The 12,466-nt window shown below is 44.4% G+C and overlaps 1 protein-coding gene across 4 annotated transcripts in view; it reads left to right on the forward strand.

Moving 5' to 3' along the window:
- FAM3D (FAM3 metabolism regulating signaling molecule D) overlaps window positions 1–12,466 on the forward strand; it is a 337,775-nt gene that overhangs the window by 228,557 nt on the left and 96,752 nt on the right. The gene's annotated exons all lie outside the window — the stretch shown is intronic.

Consider the following 12,466-nt stretch of genomic DNA (forward strand, 5'->3'; position numbering starts at 1 on the left):
ACATCAAAATATATAAAGCAGACATATTGGCATTGTCAAAAAGCCAAATAAATATTTCATAAATTCATGGATTGAAAAGTTTAAGAATGGTCTTTGTCTCATTTTATTTTGAAAAAAACGTGTTTAACCCCTTGGGTGCCATGGACGTAATGGTTACGTCCCGTGGTGCAGCGCTGAGGGCTGGGCCCCCGCCTCCCTGTAGCAGGGCTGGATCACAAAATGAGGTATCATTTTTACCGGGAGACTGGGTGGAACTTTGGGTGGTAGGAAATTTGTCTTGGTGTGGTGATTCCACACAAAAATGTGGGAAAAATTTGACTTTTTTGTCAATTGGAATTTTGCTGAGGATTCTAGGTAAGAAAACACTGGGGGATCCACGCAAGTCACACCTCCCTGGACTCCCTCAGGTGTCTAGTTTTCAGACATGTTTAGTTTTGGTAGGTTTCCCTATATGGCTGCTGAGCCCAGGACCAAAAACGCTGGTGCCTCCCTCTCCGCAAAAACAGGTAGTTTTGTATTCGATCATTTTGATGTGTCCACATAGTGTTTTGGGGCATTTCCTTTGACGGGCACTAGGCCTACCCACACAAGTGAGGTACCTTTTTGATCTGGAGACTTGGGAGAATGCTGGGTGGATGGAAATTTGTGGCACTTCACAGATTCCAGAACTTTTTGTCACCAAAATGTGAGGAAAAAGTGTTTTTTTGGCCACATTTTGAGGTTTGCAAAGGATTCTGGACAACAGAACCTAGTGAGAGCCCCACAAGTCACCCCATCCTGGATTCCCTTAGGTGTCTAGTTTTAAAAAATTAACAGTTTTGGTAGGTTTCCTTAGGTGCCGGCTGAGCTAGAGGCCAAAATCCACAGCTAGACACTTTGCAAAAAACAGCTCTGTTTTCTTTGGGAAAATGTGAAGTGTCCACATTGTGTTTGGGGGCATTTCCTGTCTCAGGCAATAGGCTTACCCACACAAGTGAGGTACCATATTTATCGGGGGACTTGGGGGAACAATGGGTGGAAGGACATTTGGGGCTTCTCTCAGGTTCCAGAACTTTCTGTCACTGAAATGTGAGGAAAAAGTGTTTTTTGGCCACATTGTGAGGCTTGCAAAGGATTCTGGGTAACAGAGCCTGATGAGAGCCCCACAAGTCACCCCATCCTGGATTCCCCTGGGTGCCTAGTTTAAAAAAATACACAGGTTTGATAGGTTTCCCTAGGTGCCGGCTGAGCTAGAGGCCAAAATCCACAGCTAGGCACTTTGCAAAAAACACATCAGATTCCAATGTAAAAATGTGATGTATCCATGTTGCATTAGGCCTACCCATGCAAGTGAGGTACCATTTTTATTGGGAGACTTGGAAGAACACAGAATCGAGGACAAGTGTTATTGCCCCTTTTCTTTCTCTACATTTTTGCCTTCCTAATGTAAAACAGTGTGTAAAAAAGACGTCTATTTAAGAAATGCACGTTAATTCACATGCTATTATGGGGACCCTGGTATTCAGAGATGTGCAAATAACCACTGCTTCTAAACACCTTATCTTGTGCCCATATTGGAAATACAAAGGTTTCCTTGATACCTATTTTTCACTCTTTATATTTCAGCAAATGAATTGCTGTATACCCAGTATAGAATGAAAACCCCTTGCAAGGTGCAGCTAATTTATTGGCTCTGGGTACCTAGGGTTCTTGATGAACCCACAAGCCCTATACATATCATTGCAATCAGAAGAGTCCAGCAGACGTAACAGTATATTGCTTTAAAAAATCTGGCATTGCAGGAAAAAGTTTCAGAGTAAAACGTGGAGAAAAATGGCTGTTTCGTTCACCTCAATTTCAATTTCAATTTCAATATTTTTATTTTATTTTAACTGTTATTTTCTGTAGGAAAGCCCTGTAGGATCTACACAAATGACCCCTTGCTGAATTTAGAAGTTTGTCTACGTTTCAGAAGTGTTTAGCTTTCTGCGATTCAGCATTGGTTTTACACCCAGTTCTGTCACTAACTGGAAGGAGACTAAAAGCACAAAAATAGGAAAAATGGGGTATGTCCCAGTAAAATGCAAAAATTATATTGAAAAACGTGATTCAAGTCTGCCTTTTTCTGAAAACTGGGAAGATGGTGATTAGAGCACCACAAACTCTTTGTTGATGCCATTTTCAGGGAAAAAAACACAAGCCTTCATCTGCAGCCCGTATTTTGGCTAATTTCTTGGTCTCCTCTAGTGGAACCCACAAACTCTGGGTACGTCTAGAATACCCAGGATGTTGGAAAAAAGGACGCAAATTTGGTGTGGATAGCTTATGTGGACAAAAAGTTATAAGGGCCTAAGCACGAACTGCCCCAAATAGCCAAAAAAAGGCCTAGCACCTGAGGGGGAAAAGGCCTGGCAGCGAAGGGGTTCATAAAAAAAAAGATTTACAAAAAAATAGTGTTTGAGTCTTTTTTTTTTAAATTCAAGCTACAAAGTGCAACCATAAAACAAGGAGGATCTGCACTCTAGCTGAAGTGGGTAACGCTCCAGCATAGAGTGCTTTAAAAAAATATAGTAAGCTCTCCCTGGGTCATGGAGCCTGCGGGTCATGGGGAGCGAGTTGGCCCTCCTCTGCAAGCCACCTTTGAGCCCTGGGGACCCCAACCCTTGGGAAGAATATAAATTAAAGGGGATGGGGCATGTGGCTTTTCTCCTTCAAGCAACTATTGACCACAGAGACCTCTTACACAGAGCTGAATATAAATTAAAGGGGAGGGGGCATGTGCCACTATTGTACCCCGCGGACCCTATCCCCTTGGATTAATTTAAAAAAAGGGGAAAGGGCCCACAGCCTTTCTCCCCAAGCCGCTGTTGCCCCCTCGGGACCTCGTCCCCCAGGAACACATGTCTCAATAAAAGAAAGGGAAGCCAAGTGCCATCCTCCTGCAGGTATCCATGACAGAGACATTATTCCCCCAGGAAGCAATACTTGACAGTGTCCCAGGGTGCTAAACCCCCAGGACACAGTGGGTTCCTTTCTGGGAGAGTGTGGGCATACACTGCCGCACTTTCCTGGGCAGGGAACTCAGATTTGCTCCCAACCAGTGGTAAATGTAAAGAAAATGCTGCTTCTACACTGGTGGGATCAAACGAAAGGTGTCAGCTACTGCCATCACCCAGTTCAGTGCATTCCCCGATGACCCCCAACATTGTGGGGGCACTGGGGCATCCACCTATAAAAAAAGAAGTGGCTGACTCCTGCAAGGTCAGCCAGTTGGGGCCCTGGGGGCCAGTGTAACTGAGGTGGCCCAGGTGGGCACCCAGGCTTCCAGTTAATAAAACATATGCTGACTCCTGCCGGCTACACTAGTCGTGCTGGTTGGGAAGCTGTCCGGGGCCTGGAGGTCCCTGTGCCTCAAACAAAATAAAAGGAGAGTGTGTCCCAATTGGGTACCTGGAAATCTACTAAAATTAAAAAGAAGAAAAAATGGATAGCAAACGAGTGGCAGTAGACATTCTTTTATTATTTACTGCTCTGTAAAGGAGCTCTCCATAATGTCCTGCTAGGCGGGACATCATAAAGCAGTATTTTAATGTTTTGGAGACTGCAAGGGGTGTAGCAGCTCCCCATTAACATTAAAAATGTCAGTCTCCTTAGTCATTAAATCCATGACCCAAAGAGAACTTACCATATTTTTTTAATCCACTCCTAGTTGGAGCACTAAGCTCTTCAGCACCAGTTTAGGGCCTTAGCTTGATTTTATGATTGCAGTTTGTGGGCTGAAAAATGTAAAAAGAAAGACTAAAATATATGTTGGTTTTATTAAAGAAAAAACAATATGTCTCTGAGTCTTTCAACACATATTTCAGCCTCTGTAATGTATTAATAAAAACTATGTTAAAAGAAATACTCGCAGACGTGTTTTATTTTCTGAAAACTGTATTACACTTTTTTCATAATAATCACAATTACTAAACATTCTATTGTATGAATTACTGAAAAATACATTAGATTAAAAATGTTGATGATTTTTGGAGGCAGATGATAGTTCTGCTTCATGTATGTTGACATGCTTACCCCCTGAGAAAGTCAATAGGCTCACATTTTACACTTTGGTGCTGTGGCTATTTGCCAAATTTAGTACGTCTGCCTGAGTGCGGCCAGGACCTGCAAGACCTACATCACGCTGTGCATCCAAGAAAACTATGTGTGACGTGGGATTGGCTGCTGTAGGAGGCTGGCCTGGCTTGTAGTGGGTACCAAGGGGTACTTACACCTTGCACCAGGTCCAGGTATCCCTTATTAGTGTAGAGGGGTGTCTAGCAGCTTAGGCTGATAGAAAAGGTAGCTTAGCAGAGCAGCTTAGGCTGAACTAGGAGACGAGTGAAGCTCCTACAGTACCACTAGTGTCATATGCACAATATCATAAGAAAACACAATACACAGATATACTAAAAATAAAGGTACTTTATTTTTATGACAATATGCCAAAGTATCTCAGGGAGTACCCTCAGTATGAGGATAGCAAATATACACAAGATATATGTACACAATACCAAAATTATGCAGTAATAGCAATAGAAAGCAATGCAAGCAATGTACAATCACAATAGATTGCAATGAGGGCACATAGGGATAGGGGCAACACAAACCATATACTCTAGAAGTGGAATGCGAACCACGAATGGACCCCAAACCTATGTGACCTTGTAGAGGGTCGCTGGGACTGTAAGAAAACAGTGAGGGTTAGAAAAATAGCCCACCCAAAGACCCTGAAAAGTGGGTACAAAGTGCACCTAAGTTCCCCAGAGAGCACAGAAGTCGTGATAGGGGAATTCTGCAAGGAAGACCAACACCAGCAATGCAACAACGATGGATTTCCTGACGAGAGTACCTGTGGAACAAGGGGACCAAGTCCAAGAGTCACGATCAAGTCGGGAGTGGGCAGATGCCCAGGAAATGCCAGCTGTGGGTGCAAAGAAGCTGCCACCGGATGGTAGAAGCTGTGGATTCTGCAAGAACGACAAGGGCTAGAAACTTCCCCTTTGGAGGATGGATGTCCCACGTCGTGAAGAAGCTTGCAGAGGTATTTCCGTGCAGAAAGACCGCAAACAAGCCTTGCTAGCTGCAAGAGTTGCGGTTAGGGTTTTTGGATGCTGCTGTGGCCCAGGACGGACCAGGATGTCACCAGTTGCCTGAGGAGACAGAGGGGGCGCCCAGCAAGACAAGGAGCCCACTCAGAAGCAAGCAGTACCCGCAGAAGTGTCAGAACAGGCACTACGAAGTGGAGTGAACCGGAGCTCACCCAAAGTCACAAAAGAAGTTCCCACAACGCCAAAGGACAACTCAGGAGGTCGTGCACTGCAGGTTAGAGTGCCGGGGACCCAGGCTTGGCTGTGCACAAAGGAAATCCTGGAAGAGTGCACAGGAGCCGGAGCAGCTGCAAATCACGTGGTACCCAGCAATGCAGTCTAGCGTGGGGAGGCAAGGACTTACCTCCACCAAACTTGGACTGAAGAGTCACTGGACTGTGGGAGTTACTTGGACAGAGTTGCTGAGTTCAAGGGACCTCGCTCGTCGTGCTGAGAGGAGACCCAGAGGACCGGTGATGCAGTTCTTTGGTGCCTGCGGTTGCAGGGGGAAGATTCCGTTGACCCACAGGAGATTTCTTCGGAGCTTCTAGTGCAGAGAGGAGGCAGACTACCCCCACAGCATGCACCACCAGGAAAACGGTTGAGAAGGCGGCAGGATCAGCGTTACAAGGTCGCAGTAGTCGTCTTTGCTACTTTGTTGCAGTTTTGCAGGCTTCCAGCGCAGTCAGCAGTCGATTCCTTGGCAGAAGGTGAAGAGAGAGATGCAGAGGAACTCTGATGAGCTCTTGCATTCGTTATCTAAAGAATTCCCCAAAGCAGAGACCCTAAATAGCCAGAAAAGGAGGTTTGGCTACTTAGGAGAGAGGATAGGCTAGCAACACCTGGAGGAGCCTATCAGAAGGAGTCTCCGACGTCACCTGCTGGCCCTGGCCACTCAGAGCAGTCCAGTGTGCCAGCACCACCTCTGTTTCCAAGATGGCAGAGGTCTGGAGCACACTGGAGGAGCTCTGGGCACCTCCCAGGGGAGGTGCAGGTCAGGGGAGTGGTCACTCCCCTTTCCTTTGTCCAGTTTCGCGCCAGAGCAGGGCTGGGGGATCCCTGAACTGGTGTAGACTGGCTTATGCAGAAATGGGCACCATCTGTGCCCATGAAAGCATTTCCAGAGGCTGGGGGAGGCTACTCCTCCCCAGCCCTGACACCTTTTTCCAAACTCCTTTGTTCTGCTTTCCTGGGCCAAGCCTGGCTGGACCCCAGGAGGGCAGAAACCTGTCTGAGGGGTTGGCAGCAGCAGCAGCTGCAGTGAAACCCCAGGAAAGGTAGTTTGGCAGTACCCGGGTCTGTGCTAGAGATCTCTGGGATCATGGGATTGCCAGGATGGCATTGGGGGGGCAATTCCATGATCTTAGACATGTTACATGGCCATATTCGGAGTTACCATTGTGGAGCTATACATAGGTAGTGACCTATGTATAGTGCACGCGTGTAATGGTGTCCCCGCACTCACAAATTTCGGGGAATTTGCCCTGAACAATGTGGGGGCACCTTGGCTAGTGCCAGGGTGCCCACACACTAAGTAACTTAGCATCCAACCTTTACCAGGTAAAGGTTAGACATATAGGTGACTTATAAGTTACTTAAGTGCAGTGGTAAATGGCTGTGAAATAACGTGGATGTTATTTCACTCAGGCTGCAGTGGCAGGCCTGTGTAAGAATTGTCAGAGCTCCCTATGGGTGGCACAAGAAATGCTGCAGCCCATAGGGATCTCCTGGAACCCCAATACCCTGGGTACCTCAGTACCATATACTAGGGAATTATAAGGGTGTTCCAGTATGCCAATGTAAATTGGTAAAATTGGTCACTAGCCTCTTAATGACAATTTGGAAAGAAATGAGAGAGCATAACCACTGAGGTTCTGGTTAGCAGAGCCTCAGTGAGACAGTTAGTCATAACACAGGTAACACATACAGGGCACACTTATGAGCACTGGGGCCCTGGCTGGCAGGGTCCCAGTGACACATACAACTAAAACAACATACATACAGTGAAATATGGGGGTAACATGCCAGGCAAGATGGTACTTTCCTACAGCTGCTTTCACAGATTTTGATGCAGGGCCAAAGGTCATGCACGGCATGGGGTTGCTTGCCTTTGAGGGGTCAGACACAGGACGGCAGGCCCTGCGGTCAACACCACACCAAGCACGGCCTTCTGCCATGCATGGCAGGGGTTTAGCTGGATCTGGGGGGTTTGTGGCTGCCGACCCCACACCGTGCACCGCCAAAGGCCATGCACGGTGGTCGGTTGGCTTTACATATGGTACGAAGATATTAGTTTACATTACAAAACAATAGCCTTAGACATTTACTGAAGAAAAGAAAGCTTAAAGCAATGTTATAGTTTAGTGAAAATATCAGTGAAAATATAACGTTTTGTCAACTCCACTCTCAAAACCAATAAGAAGAGCATATCCATGGGCTGTATAATTTGTTCTAATGGTAAGTAATTTACAGAAGAGTAGTGGAACTGTGTCGTAATTTCAGTCTCTGTAGTGTTAAGTGCGTGAGACCATCCTCAGGACTAATTGCATTTGTGAAATCTGAGATTTCATAAGACCTCTCTTAATGAAAACAAAACCAAGAATTAAAAGTACACCTGTATGTATAAGTAATAAAGGGTGAGATAGTGAGCACTGCAATTGAGAAGTCACACATCTCTCACTGCAATTGTATGGTGCATGCTTAAAAACCATGTCGAAAATGTGTGAAAGATATTAAAATGCACTGAAACAATAAAACGATGTTTAGGGACATGTGATTCCCCATGGGTGTAGAGAAATTGACCAGACTTGATCTAGAGAAGTGATAGAAATGGGTAAAATATTATGAAAAAGGATGCTTCACAAGGGCAGTGCAGGACCAGAAATATAGTAAAATCAGATAAATGGCACATAAGTACTCACTAATTAACACTTGTTAAATATACCAAACAATGGCAGAGTCCTAAGTTGAAATTTGGCCAGACCTGTGAAGCAAAAAGTGTGGAAATTCATTAAAAAGTGGCACAATCAACTGTGGGCTCTGTTTCAAAATGGAACGTATCTGCACTGCACTGCACTCACCTTTAGTATGATGTGGAAGAACTAGCACCAGTGGCCAACAGTGAATCAAGTACACCAGTTCTCCTTCCTTGAAGTTGGAGTGGGGATGGAGCGCCAGCTTTGCGTCTATTTTTAAAGGTCAATATGACACTCACATTGCATACTTCCTGATTGCAACACTAAAACGTTGCTGAGCATAATAGTCATATTAAATGGGTCCTAATTTAAGGAAAACTGGTAAATCACTCAACTATCTTCACATTAGTATGAGGAAATTGATGTGGTGAGAAAAACAAATTCTCTGATGCAGTTCTTGGACCAAGTTTTCAACAATGGATGATACAATATGTAGAGTAGCAATCAGAATCCCAAATTGAATGGTGGCCATCCTAAAAGTACTTCATATGAGTGAATGTTAAAACTAATAGCTATATTGGAAGGCTAAATCAGAAGCAGTCAATTTGTAAACGAAATTTCAGATTCGGTTCTTGTCAAAATAAATCACAGCCAAAATACTTTGTATGAATTAATGTAGAGCCAACATAACTTTAGTTGGAGTAAAGTCAAAGTAGAATTACATTGAAAACACTGTGCGGTAAACAGTAGATTATGGTCATGGAAAGAACATGTATATATCTCAGTGGACTGAACTTGGTGAATTGATTCCAATGATATGTAGAAAACATGTGGCTAAATTCATGGCACAGTGGTGGCTATGCTAGAGTTAACCAGCATGGTTTAATATAATGGGTCATTGATATTCAGATGTCATTTGATCACCGTTTGAATGCATCGAGGTGAATGGGCACCAAAATGACATTTGTATTTGGACAGTAATTAATGTGTGAAATACTTGGATAACCGACCATGCTATACAACAGAGGCAGGCCTTTTGGTAACAATGGACATGCAAAGCCTCTACACCAGTTACTTATATACTTCTACAATGTCTACTTACTTGCAGAGCAATCAATATTATACACAGCAATTTTGTATGTTACTGAGACAGTATTTCTAAATGTAAGGTGCCAAAAGTCCAAAGTTGTAAAGTCTGCAGTGAGATATATGATGCACTGTGGAAGAGAAATCAACTACTTTCCTAATCCTCTTTTCATGTTACATGAAGGTTAGCATTGCTGGGAGTAAGGGCCTCATAACATGGTAAAATTGAAATTCTGATGGTATAACCTGTGAACATCCATCCACCATAAGTATTTATCCAATAATACAGAATAAATTTGTGAACCTGGAAAATGTAAGTAACAACAGGAAAGACTAATTTTTACATCTGATCTACAGGCTTTTTTATATTTCTTACCAGCTTTGTGTGATCATAATATAATAAATAGAAGATATAGGTATAGATGTGTTTTGGGTCTTCCTTCTTCATCCATTAGTCTGTTCAACTGTCATTGACAATTTGCTTCTACTCTTCACTGCATATTGCAGGGATACTGCAGGGATCAATGGGTCAGTCCAATTCAGCCATTGGCCCTTTTGCACTGTGACTGATGGCATTTTTCCTGCTCACATGAGCACGTCTACCTAAAAAGAAGAGCACCTCAGTGTCATGAGAGGGAGATTCATACTTTACATTAGTTAGGGCCTAACTATGAGTAGGGCAGTCCGACCGCCACATCTTGGTGGCCCGACTGCCAGATTAGGATCCTGGTGGTCAGACTGACAGGAGACTGCCGTCAGGATCATGGATCTCGATGGGTTGGTGGCAGTGCAAGTCATGGTGAAGCACGGTAGAGCCAATGTCAGCACCGCCGTGCTGATCACAACTTGCCTTTCTGCCAGCCTTTTCATGGTGGGGTCACCGCCATGAAAAGGCTGTTGGAAAGGCAGGAACAGGGCCACGGGGGGCTCATGAACTGCCCATGACCATGTTGTGGACAGTGTAGGGGCACACCAAGGCAGACAGTGCGCATTCCAAGTGTGCTGCTGGTGCAGACAGTGGAGCGGCATTGGCCTTGCCTCTATTGAGGGCCAAAACCAATACCGCCGCACACTCTGCGCCAGCTGGCCTGGCAGGACCTCAATATACTGCAGTGGGGAGGCCGCCTCTCCACTGTTGTATTGGCTGTCCAGTGGTCAGACTGCCAATTTCATAATGAGGCCCTAAGTCTTTTTTCTTTCAAGTCTGTTTTGTTTTTAGTCATCATTTGGTTTTAAACTAATGGCCCAATTCACAAAAAAAGTAATAAACCTGTACCTGTAGATTTATGTCTAAATGTAGATGCTGATTTACTAATTATTGGATTTCAGAAATAGTCTCAGAAGTGTGCTTGGAAAGTTATGTGAGGCACAGTTTCTAGACATAATTCTTTGAATGTCATGTGACTACTTCCAAGGGCTTCTAATCCCATTTCATAGTGGGAAAGTCCTTATTAGGATTTTTTTTTCTCCAAGAGGAACGCATTTTGCCCCTGATGGAAAAGCCCTTCCCCAAAGCTCCCACTAACCGCGAGTGTGATTATTTGCCCTTCCCATCCTGGAAGTAGAGTTGCTCCACTGCTAAGCCAGAGTAAATCTCCGACCTTGGATAGGATGGAAAGGGGTCTGGTTGCAGTTTGGGAATACAAACAAACAGATATGCTTGTGTGTGTTTCAAAACTTCCAAGGCAAAACAAATCTTGGGATGGCCACACTCATGTGAGCAAGACTACCCATGTAAATGCCTGCTCAGAATCCCTTTGTGAATGACTTTTTGACATCAAGAAGTCAAATTTGTTCTTAAACTTACATTTAAAGTGGAATTTAGCTCTGTGAATCAGGCTGTACATCTTTAGGTTACAATAATTTGAAGTCAATTGTATACCTTTTCTTTGTGCCAATAAAAATCCTATACTGTTGTGAATTAAAACTAAAAATAGTTTCCATGCCTGTTCTAAGTATGTACATCTGTCTCCTAGGAAGCATTTGATCCGTTCCAGTAAATTTATGTTAGCTTGGCGCAAAAGCAGTCAGAATTAACCTAGATACAAAGTGAAAAGTACTTATGCAGAACTTCAAACAGTAATAAAGTGAAAATACTACATAAGCCCTGCATCAACTTAGAAGAAATAGAGTTAAATTTATTAAATTATTCGAGACCAAAATGACAAAAATCCAATGTGTAGAACTGGAAATATGAAATTCTAAATATTTCAAGTAAGTAAAGTGCCTAATAGCACAAATCCAGTTGCCTTGGGGGGGCCTGTGAAGAGAAGGGAGAGCATTGTGGACGTTCGGTGATGTAGTGCGGAGAGCAGGGTGGGTGTAGTGAATGGATGCCACTGTAGTGCAGGGATACTGTCGGACTTCACGGACAATCATTGGTGATGCTTCGCCTTGGCGGTCACTGCGGGCTGTCGAGGATGTAGTGCGAAGTGCAGATCTCCTGCTGCTGTGCATCACTTCTTGTTGCTATGGCGTGAAGCGTCAGGTTCACCTGAGCTTCCCATTGGTGGCAGTGGGTCGGCAACATCTTAGTGCAAATAGGCCTGCTTGTGGTACCAAAAAAAAGCAAAAACTTCAGAATTTCTCATTTTCTTGAGGAGAGAGCTCAACTGACACCACACCAAGAGTCCAGAACCTGAAGGGCACCTCTTGGGGACCAGGAACTTACTCCAGTAGAGGGCAGCCTGGATCAGGCAGGTTGGGTGAGCAGATGCAGGAAGACCTATGGAGCTGGTTATGTCTCTGTAGCACAAACAGGAGGTCAGTCAGCTTTCCCTTGGAGTTACTTCAGCCTTGGATGAGAAGTGCAGTTACAGTCTTCCTTCTCAGCAAGCAGGGCAGCAGGCAGCAGAGCAGCAGAATAACGAGGCAGCAGAATAACGAGGTAGCAGAGTGGCAGTCCTTCTTGCAGCAAAACAGCAGAGCAGTCCTTCTGTAGTATCCACAGGTCCAGAAGTGTACCAAAGAGTTAGGTTTCAGGGTCCATTAATTATACTTGGCGCCCACTTTGAAGTAGGAGAAGATTCTGGAGGTTTCCACCACCAGAGGTGCTTACTTGGAATGTCCTACCTCCCTGTCCTGACGCCGGCTTTTCTGGGATCGCGGAATACTAGTGTCAAACCCTTTATGTGTGTGCTCTGGAAGAGCTTTTGTGATGTACACGTCAGAGATGGCCCATCCTGCCAATACCTATTCTTCTTTTCCTCACTGTCTGTAATAAATGTACACAGGAAACAGGCTGCAGGCACCAAATGATTATGACAAGAAAATGCCAATTTTCTAAAAGTGGCATTTTCATTATTGTAACCTAAAAATCAACTTTACCATTAACAACCGTTTTTAATTACACTTCTT

The sequence above is a fragment of the Pleurodeles waltl genome, chromosome 9 (genome assembly GCF_031143425.1).
Source record: "Pleurodeles waltl isolate 20211129_DDA chromosome 9, aPleWal1.hap1.20221129, whole genome shotgun sequence".
In the NCBI taxonomy this organism is placed as follows: Eukaryota; Metazoa; Chordata; class Amphibia; order Caudata; family Salamandridae; genus Pleurodeles; species Pleurodeles waltl.